The sequence below is a fragment of the Myotis brandtii genome, unplaced genomic scaffold (assembly GCF_000412655.1).
Source record: "Myotis brandtii unplaced genomic scaffold, ASM41265v1 scaffold241, whole genome shotgun sequence".
Classification (NCBI taxonomy): Eukaryota; Metazoa; Chordata; class Mammalia; order Chiroptera; family Vespertilionidae; genus Myotis; species Myotis brandtii.
In genome coordinates, this window is record NW_005359102.1 from 169,122 (window position 1) to 177,295 (window position 8,174).

Here is an 8,174-nt window from a genome sequence, read left to right on the forward strand (position 1 = left end):
CCCGCAGGCTGGATCTGGCCCGTTTGAAATGAATAAAACTAAAAAAAAAAAAAGACCATACCCTTTTATGTAATGATGTTTACTTTGAATTTATATTAGTTCACACAAACACTCCATCCATGCTTTTGTTCCGGCCCTCCGGTCCAGTTTAAGAACCCATTGTGGCCCTCGAGTCAAAAAGTTTGCCCACCCCTGTCCTAGCCCAATACAAGTAGCAACCATCTGCAGATCTCTCTGTAGCTCTTGTCAGGTGGCCCCAGGCAGTGGCTGACATCCCGGGAAGCGCCAGAACCATTGCACCCAGTGGACAGCTTCAGACCATACCAGATTACAACTCTACATATCCACAAGTGACACACTCAAGGCACACTCTCAGTGAGTACCAAAGCCCCACTGAAGCAAGTTGTGCCCCATAGGGGTGTCTCCTGCACAGTGGCTCTTCCATTGTAGACACAGCTGGTCCTCACAGCCAATTGGCCTGAAGGTCAATTCCTCTCAGTGACACCAAGAGCAATCCAGGCTCAACTACTACAAGACTGTGCACACAGCCCACTCAGGGGTACACCTCGAGAGCCCAGCTCAGGTGACTGGGGAGGCTGAACCACTAGGCCCTACAGGACACCTACTACACAAGGCCACTCTACCAATTCAAGGAGACATAGCAGCTCTACCTAATACATAGAAACAAACACAGGGAAGCAGCCAAAATGTGGAGACCAAGAAATATGTCACAAATGAAAGAAATAGAAGCAAGCAAACTACTGGATACAGAGTTTAAAACCATGGTGATAAGGTTGCTCAAGGATCTTAATGAGAGCTTCAAGGGACTTAGTGAGAATTTCAAGGAAATTAGAGCATCAACAACATAAAAAAGGACCAGTCAGAAATAAAGCATACACTAACTGAAATAAAGACTAATTTACAGGGATTCAACAGTAGAGTAGAGGAATCTAAGAATCAAATCAACAGTTGGAAAATGGGGAAGCAAAAAATACCCAATCGGAAGAGCAAAAAGAAAAAAGAATCCAAAAATAGGAAGATATTGTAAGGAGCCTCTGGGACAACTTCAGGCATACCAACATTCACATTATGGAGGTGCCAGAAGGAGAAGAGAGAGAGCAAGGTATTGAAAACCTATTTGAAGAAATATTGACAGAAAACTTCCCCTACCTGGTGAAAGAAATAGACTTATAAGTCCAGAAAGCACAGAGAGACACAAATAAGAGGAACACAAAAAGGCCCACATCAAGACACATCATAATTAAAATGCCAAGGGTCAAAGACAAAGAGACAATTTTAAAAGAAGCAAGAGAAAAGCAGTTACTTACCTACAAGGGTGTTCCCATACAACTGTCAGCTGATTTCTCAACAGAAACTTTGCAGGCCAGAAGGGAGTGGCAAGAAATATTCAAAGTGATGAATAGCAAGGACCTACAACCAAGATTGCCCAGCTAAATTATTTAGAACTAAAGGTCAGATAAAGAGCTTCACAGACAAGAAAAAGCTAAAAGGAATCCATCACCACCAAAGCAGTATTACAGGGAATTTTGAAGGGTATTTTTTAAGAAGAGGAAGAGGAAGAAGAAGGAGAAGGAGGAGGGGAAGGAGAAAAATGATAAAAATATAAACAATAAAATAGCAAAATTGCAATAATACATATCTATCAAAAACTGAATCTAAAAATCAAAATAAATGAATAAGAAATCTAATGAACAAAATAAACTGATAAATAAAATAGAAGCAGAGGCGTGGAAACAGGAACAGACTGATGAATCTCAGGGGGAAGGGGGAAGTGGGGCAGGAATAGATTAACCAGAGATTATATATGCATATATGTATTACCTATGGACACGTACAATAAAGTGGTGAAGGCCTGGGGCAGGGCAGGAATGAGGTGGAAGGGGGGCAATGGGGGTGAAAAGGAGGGCATCTGTAATACTCCTAACAATGAAGATTTTTAAAAAGAAAAAGAAAAAAGAAAGATGGGCCCAGGGTCTTTAGTAGGGGGAATTTAGAGAGGCAGACCAGTGTCCCAATGTTATAATGATATGAACCAAATTGATCTGCTCAGACCTACCCTGACCAAATTATCACTGAATAAGAGGGAAAGGGAAATGGATATTAAGAAAAGATCAAGGAAATAGTAGATGACCCAAAAAGACTTAATGTATGTATAATGGAAATGTCAAAAATAGAGACTAAAATAACACATGGAAAAGAATAAATAAATAGGAAAAAATTCCAGAGCAAAATAAATACCTGAGCGTTTAGTTCGAAGTACTGGTGAGAAAGAATCACACCTGGAAGTGTCATGGAAAATCTGCTGAAATTTATCCTTGAGTACAGACAAAGAGACCTAAATATCTTTAAATAAGGAATTACAACACCATGTGTACCATGGTGTACTTTTTGGGGGAAAATACTTATGTACATAAGCATATATGTATGCATATAAGGAGAGTGAAAGAATTTGCAACAAAATGTTCAGCATGGTTGAAGAATTATAACTCTTACTTTAAATAAAGTAATATAACACAGGAATTTTAAAAGTTAATATGGATGGAGCTGGAGATTATTATGCCAAGCAAAATAAGTCGTCAGAGGAAAACAAATACCATATGATCTCAGTTACATGTGGAATCTCATGAACAAAATAAACTGACAAAAAAAGTACCAGAGGTGTGGATACATGAAACAGACTGACAGATATCGGGGGGGGGGGGGCGCGTGGCTGGGGGACAGATTGGATAAAAGAAGGTGAAGAGATTAAACCAAAGCACATATAGTATAGCTCATGGACATAGACCACCATGTGGTGAAGGCCAGGGGACTGGAGGAAGGGGGTCAGGGGCTGGAAGGAGGTGGGCAAAGAGGGGAGGGAAATGGGGGACATCTATAATAGTGTCAACAACAACAAAAATGTTAATATGCACATTTCAGGTAAGAAGCAGCACCTAATTATCTCAGACACTATTTTTGGATGTGTAACAGTGCCATTCTTTCCTCCTTCCCTAGGTATTTCTAAGGGGAATGGCAGAAGTAGCGAGGTAGAGAAGAATTATGAGACACCAGGCCTTTCTTGGAACTCAAACTCTGTGTGACCTTGAGTGCGATGTAGAGTAGACCTGTCTGTGTCCATGGTCCATCATAGCTGTTTCTATGATTCTTAGTGGTATGTGTGAGTGCCTCAGATAATTGTTTGTGAGGACTAAGTGGACATAAGGGTGATGGTGGTGGTTGTTGTTTGGGGGGGGGGGTTGTTTTTAGTACTTATGTGGCTTTTTCTAAGGTTCTGTGATGATGATAAACTTGGGGGTAAATTATGTGATTTTGGCTTTGTGTTGTGTGTATGAATCTATAGGTGACTACTGTAGTGTCTCCCTAACTGCCTGATGGTGTGAGTCTGAGTGTAACGGTTTGTGTAAATGTGCTTTTATGCAAGTAAACGGGCTTACACAAATAGCCACCCACAATCATGAGCTCCATTCACACAACCCCTCACCCACACAATTACATTGTCACATAGGCACGATCACGAATCCAGTCGCTGTCACAACAAACAGCCAAATACATTCATTGCAGACACACTCTCTGGTTTCTTTCGTGCACACACAACATCCATCTACCCTCCCGGGGCCGCTCACAGGCCTAGCACCACCGAGGCTCCTCTTGCCCAGCCCTGGGTTCCAGGATTCCTAACCTTCAGCATCCTCAGCAAGGGCTCTGGTCCAGCCTCTCTTTAGGATTACAGAGGAGGCCGCATGCCTAGCCCTTCTGCTCCTCAGGTCGGGAAGCCCTCACCTGCCTGGGTGCCGACCACTCCACCAACCTTCCTACCCGAAGTAGCTTGGACATCTGTGTCCTCTGGGAAACGTAGTCTGAGAGGAAAGAGCCTGGGAGTTGTCTGCCGGACTTCCAGCTGCACCTGCCCAGTTTTAATAGGACCTGGAGGATGCTACAATCTCCCGGTTTCCATGGCTCAGGCCCGGGTTTTAGGTCTGCATTTGGGATCTCAGAGTCCTCCGATGAGGGATTTCAGGCCTGGCACGGTGGCTCGCCCCACCCGCTTAGGGTGGACGCCTGCATGCAGTGGCTTTAAGGGAATTGTCTGGTGCGGAGGGATCCAGCCTCTGGGTGAGAGGTTTGTTTTCTGTGAGTCTGCAAGTGCACAAGTCCCAGGGTGAGTCTGATGAGATGGAGAGGATGTATGTGACACCAACGGTGAGGGTGTCGTGCGTGTGAGATAGTGGATGTGCTGGACACCCGTGCGGGTTCGCATGGCGAGCTCTGCCATGTGGTAGAAGGTGATGTGTCTTAACTGTGAGGGGCGGTTGAGACCCTGTGATTGATTACTGACAACCTTGGTGGCCAGTGACCTTGTAACTTCAGGTGGGAGGCTGCTTGTGCTGGGCCTGCCTCTGACTAGCGGGAGGATTTGGTGGTGGCGCATGTCCGCAGGTGAGTTCCCTGAAGAAGGGAGGAAGCTGGTTTGTTGGGACGGGGGTGGAGGGGGACCATGGTGGGACCAGGAGGGACCCTGGTGGATGAATCACAGAATCCTGGGGTACCAGCGAGTGCTGGTCCTGAGCCGTACATGTGTTCGTGGGAGAGGTGACATTGTGTGTCTAAGTGTGTGTCAGAGACTGGAATTGACTGAGAAGGGTGGAAGCTAGTACAGATTAGCTGTCAAAAGGGACAAATCTATGGTAAAGATTTTTAACTTTGCTGAGAGGCCAGAAACCACATTTCTAAGTGTGATGTGAAGAAATGTATCTGTGAGAACAAGTGGTTGTGTTTCTGTGTCTGAATCTTGTCACGTGAGTGAGATGTTTTACACTTGAGACTGTCATCGGGAGAGGACGTTGAGTGCAATATGCACAGTATGTGAAAGTGGTTTGTGACTGTACCTCCCAAGAGTCTGGAAGAATTGTATGACAGTGAAAGAGTGGGTGATTATAATGTTGAAACTTTGAGGTTGATGTGTGTGAGTTTTAACTGAGTATGATTGAGTGGGCCGATTATATAAGAGATTTGGTCAGTCTCTCAGGGTTTTTGTGTGTTTGAACAGAACTTATACAAGTTGAAATTTGGATGGAAGACAGTGTCTGTTGTGGTCTGAATGTAGTAATTATAGGAGAAACTATGATATTATGAGTGTGTGAGATTATGAGGTGAAACCTATGCTAACCCTCACTTTACTTATCTCTAAAAAGATAATGATGGGTAAGCTTCCTGGAGGATCCATTTTACTTGAAAATTAAACATTCAAGGGAAATTTTTAAAAATCTAAGAATAATTTATAATGATTTAAATATATGAAACAACTTACTGTGGTGAAGAATGCAAATGACTGTGAAAGATTCCCACCCCCCCCCCAAAAAAAAATTCTGTTATAGGTAACTGGGAGTATGGTTGGTATTCTTTGGTGGAAGTGAAATAGGTGGGAAATCTGCCAAATTCTGACTAGATCTGTATGAGTGGAAGAGTTCTAGGTCAAGTGAACAAAAGCCTAACCTGAATAATAAAAACACAGTCATGGCTCCTCAGTCAATTCCCAGACTTGACCCAGTGTATAGACACAAACCTCTTGATGAAAGAACCTGCTACCTTGCCAAAAATGTATACTGTTAATCCTCCCCACCCCCTCCATGTTTCCCAAAGGAACCTACAGACTTTACCAGGATGACTGTACATTAAAGAAAAGCAAATAATAAGACCTTCCAGGGATTACCAGACACTGGCTCTGAACTGATGCTAATTCCAGGTGACCCAAAATGTCACTGTGGCCTACCAGTCAGAGACAGGGCATATGGAGGTCTGGTAATCAGTGCAGTTTTAGCTGAGGTCTGTCCCACAGTGGGCCCAGTGGTTGCCTTAAACCCACCCTGTGGGTTTTCCCCCCAGTTCTGGAATGGGTAATTGGAATAGACATACTCAGTAACTGCAACTGTTAGATTCCCCACAGTGGTTCTCTGAACTGTTGAGTGAAGACCATTATGGTGGAAAGGAGAATTGGAAGCTACTAGAACTGCCTCTACCTAGAAAAATAGTAAACTAAAAGAAATATACATTCCTGGAGGGATTGCAGAGATTAAGGCCACCATTATGGACTTGAAAGATGCAAGGGTAGTGATTCCCACCCCATCCCCATTCAACTTGCCTACTTGGCAAGTACTCCAGACTTATTGGTAAGACATTTGTGTGTCAGAGAGTGGGAAATAAATCCAACAAATCCTCAAAAATTACTACTTCAGTGAAATTTCTAGGGAACCAGTGGTGTGGGGTATGTTGAGATATTCCTTCTAAGGTGAAAGATACATTGTTGTATCTGGCTCTACCAACACCCCCAGAAGAGGCACAAAGCCTAGTGGGCCTCTGGATTATAGAGGTATATTTCTCATTTGGGTGTTTACTGAGTGACCTGAAAAGCTGCTAGTTTTGAGAAGGGCCCAGAACAAGAGAAGATTCTGCAACTCTGCAACAGGTCCAGACTGTGTGTTAGCTGCTTTGCCACTTGGGCCACATGGCCCAGCAGATCACTGGAAGTATCAGTGGCAGATAGAGATGCTGCCTGGAGCACAGTGCAAGCCTTTAGGATTTTGAAGCCAAGCCCTGTCTTCCTCTGTGGTTAACTACTCTCCCTTTGAAAAATGGGTTTTGGCTTGCTACTGGGCCTTAGCAGAGATTGAACACTTAACCACACAGGCTACCAAATTATCAAGCCTGTTTTAACCCAGTCCTCTGTTCAGCTCCTCTATCCATTTTATAATTGGATTGTTTTGTTGGTATTGAATTGCTTGAGTCATTTATATATTTTGGATATTATCCCTTTGTCGAAGCTGTTGTTTGCAAATATTATCTCTATTCGGTTGGTTGTCTTTTGTTTTATTGTTGGTTTCTTTTTCAAAAAAAAATTTTTTTTTTTAATTTCAGAGAGGAAGGGAGAAGGAGGGAGAGGTAGAAACTTCAATGATGAGAGAAAATCATTGATCGGCTGCTTCTTGCACGCCCCACACTGTGGATTGAGCCCCCAACCTGGGCATGTGCCCTGACCAGAAATTGAATTGATGAAGGGATTAGCAACAAAAAACAACAACAAAGAAAAACAACTCATAGACAAACAACAGTATGTTGAATAACAGAGGGAAAGGGGTGGGTGGGGTGGGAGTAGGTAGAAGAGGGTAATGGGGGGATAAATGGTGACAGAAGGAGACTTGACTTGGGGTGGCCAACACACAATACAATATACAGATGAAGTATTATAGAATTGAACAATGGAAACCTATATATGTTACTAACCAATGTTGCCCCAGCAAATTCAATTAAAAATAAATAAAACACAATGATTCCATAATTAAGTGAGCAAAGGACGAGGACAGATGATTTACCCGAAACAAGATAAAGTTCAACAACCTTTTTAGTAAAAAATATGCAATTTTTTAAAAAATTTATCTTTATTTTTAAAAATATTACAGTTGTCTCCCTTTTTTCTCCATTGGCCATTTTCCATCAAAATAATAAAAATTTAGAGTGATAGCCAAGACTATAAATCAATACAATACCTTGCAAAGCCATTTGATAATATTATCAAGAGCTTTAAATTCTTTCATTTCCTTTGATCACACAATTTTATCTTTAGAAATTTATAGTAAGGCAATTATTCTGAACACAGAAAAAAAATCAGAATTTACAACTATCTTGCCCATTTGCAGCATTATAATACCAAGAAATAGGGAGTATTGTCTTCTAACAAGAGAATGCTAAAGCAAATTACAAGCTGTTAAAGGATATTTATCAAAACTTTACAGTAATTAGATCATAAAATCATATGAAATAAAAAAGCAGAAAACAAAATTAAATATTATTCAATCAAATTATGTAGGAAGAAAAGAAATGCATGTATAAAAGTTTGAAGAAACAAACGAAAATGTTAACAGGCATTGTCTTAGAGCAGTGATGGCGAACCTTTTGAGCTCGGCGTGTCAGCATTTTGAAAAACCCTAACTTAATTCTGGTGCTGTGTCACATATAGAATTTTTTGATATTTGCAACCATAGTAAAACAAAGACTTATATTTTTGATATTTATTTTATATATTTAAATGCCATTTAACAAAGAAAAATCAACCAAAAAAATGAGTTCACGTGTCACCTCTGACACGCGTGTCACAGGTT